The sequence below is a fragment of the Kryptolebias marmoratus genome, linkage group LG18 (assembly GCF_001649575.2).
Source record: "Kryptolebias marmoratus isolate JLee-2015 linkage group LG18, ASM164957v2, whole genome shotgun sequence".
Taxonomy (NCBI): Eukaryota; Metazoa; Chordata; class Actinopteri; order Cyprinodontiformes; family Rivulidae; genus Kryptolebias; species Kryptolebias marmoratus.
The window spans coordinates 50586-52949 of NC_051447.1; the positions used below are offsets into that span (position 1 = coordinate 50586).

General features: G+C 35.1%; 1 long non-coding RNA gene across 1 annotated transcript; it reads right to left on the minus strand.

Moving 5' to 3' along the window:
* Window positions 1-165: 165 nt before the first annotated feature.
* Window positions 166-2344, minus strand: LOC119617926. Its single transcript, XR_005234388.1, has 2 exons — window positions 1714-2344; window positions 166-1550 (listed from the first exon to the last, which is right to left on the minus strand). It is a non-coding gene; the product is annotated as an uncharacterized LOC119617926 (long non-coding RNA).
* Window positions 2345-2364: the final 20 nt, after the last annotated feature.

Below are 2364 nucleotides of genomic sequence, written 5' to 3' on the forward strand. Positions count from 1 at the left end.
GGGCAGGGCCGGACCTAGCCTGTCTGGACGCTTCCCCTTTCCCTCCAACCTAAGAGTTATTCTGGCAAGACACTTAAAAGAGCTGGCACAAACACCAGATTGACCAACACATCGCTACAAGTGGCTAATAACAAGACAATAGAGACAAAAAACATGAAAACGTGATGAAAATTTATAAATGTATTTGTATTTTCAAAACTGCTTACATCAGTTACATGTTTATGTCAGTTAAACAATAAGTCAACCTAGAAATTAACCAAAAATTAACACAGATAAACACACACTTTCAATTACACAAACAATAAACAAAATAAGCCAGAAGGGACATAACAGTCAATCATATGTCATTATCGGCAGAGTGAACCTCATGTGTAGCAGTGCGTCGCCTTAAGGTTCCCCTATCTGCTGCCAGGTTGAACCACCTTATGGCATGCTTGCAGACATCCTGCTCTGTGGAAGCATGAGCAACCCGATTTTTTCTGACAGAATCTGTAATCACAAAAGCTGATTTTCATAATGACAATTAATTTCAAATATTGACAAATGACAAATAATTTCATAATGACAATTTGCAATGTGACAGGTACACACTGTGGTAATGCTCTCCAAAATAGACAACCTGTCTCAGTCTCATACTGCAATTGTAAAATTTCTAAATATAGAAATAAAGTTTGTCAAAATAACAAAAATAACAAGTGAATTTTGTCAACTTAAATTGTTAAAATGTAGTATTTATTTGATTTCTTGTTGTTGAGCTATCAAAACATTTTTAGTCCAAATACATATTCTGCAAAAACTGAAGAAGAGATCACGAAGACAGAGGAACAGCACATGCTAAATCATGCTGGTTAATTGTCTAAGCTTAATTGTCTAAGCTTGCAATAAATTCAATTTTAGTAAATTTATTTAGATGCAGTTTTATTCAGCATTGTGTTTGAAAAGCCTGAAAAAGAACCTCAACACATGAACTTAATCTGTTACAGTCTGTTTAACTTGTTTACTATAGTGGAGCTGAATTCAAATCCACTAAGCCTGCTTAATATTTCCTTTAATAGTTAAAGCTACATTATTGCCTTAGATTACCTTTATGCACGCAAATCCAGTTGGATCAACCTAATTTACTGGTGTAAATTATACTGATGAGCAATGAATCCTACAAACTGTTCGTCAAATTTAAACATTCTAAACATCTTATTTGCAAATATGACAGATTCAGATTCACCCAAGGCAAGTTCACTGGATTGTAACTAAACAGCTTAATGTTGAACAACTTAATTAAATTGTCTGGAAATCATTTCCAATATTTTTTGTGTACATTTCTCTTATGTTGAGGACTACATCAGAATTTAAAAAATAAATATATATACTTATTTTCTTATATACTTATACTTATTTTAAAATATTTATTACAAATACTGGCTAAAAGACTTCTTCCCATTGACACCTTTCCAGTTGATCATTTTTCCAACATCATCATTGAACATGTGAGCCAGGATGTTCCAAGTCACACGTTTTTCGTCATGGCCCCCAATTGCTGCCAGGGAGTTAATCTATAACGGAACAAAGAAAAAAGCAGCAGTAAAAATTAAATAGAAATGTTAACATACACTTTATGGATTTTGAAGTCTCAACAACTGATCACTAATAACAGTAGATTAGTATCTCATTATGTAAAGTGAAATTGCAATGAAAAACACAAACAAAAGAACTCACCAAACTCTGCTTCAGTTGGAAATGCGCAGGATCTTTGAGCCAGTCTTCAAAGCTGTCAACTTCTGCCATTGATGACAGTGGAAACTGGACAGAGACAGCTACATCCATCTCCTGGGCAGATGGGCTCAGCCTGCTGGTCAAATAACTGACCTTGGCAGTTATTACATATAAAACACCAGCTCTTGTTGGTGTTTTATATGTTCCAGCAAGCTTATTATATGGACTTCTGCAGCTGTTAGAAAGAATGGGAATATAAATAAATCTACTTCAGTCCAACTGGAATAACACAATGAAGTTTTTTGTTTTTTTTTTAAACATATGCCAAGACATTTTTAAACGTCAGGACACAAGGTGTTTGCAGAAATCAAAAAAATCAATTTTTATATTGCAGGCTTATTAAAAACAGGCCACAGAAGGCCTAGCCAAACATCAAGCATCTAATTGCAGCTTGACCCGGTCTGAATATCCAGTCGGGTTCGGGACATAGACCTAAACTCTGGTGCTGCACCACAGTGTTAGGTTCATCCAGGTGTTTTGCACAGCTGAATGGTTGCCATGAGATATTCAAGGACTTCTCAAACATGCATGAGAGAGTCAAAGCAACACTCCAGGAATGTTTTTGACAAGGGAAAACAAGTCAATATGATATTA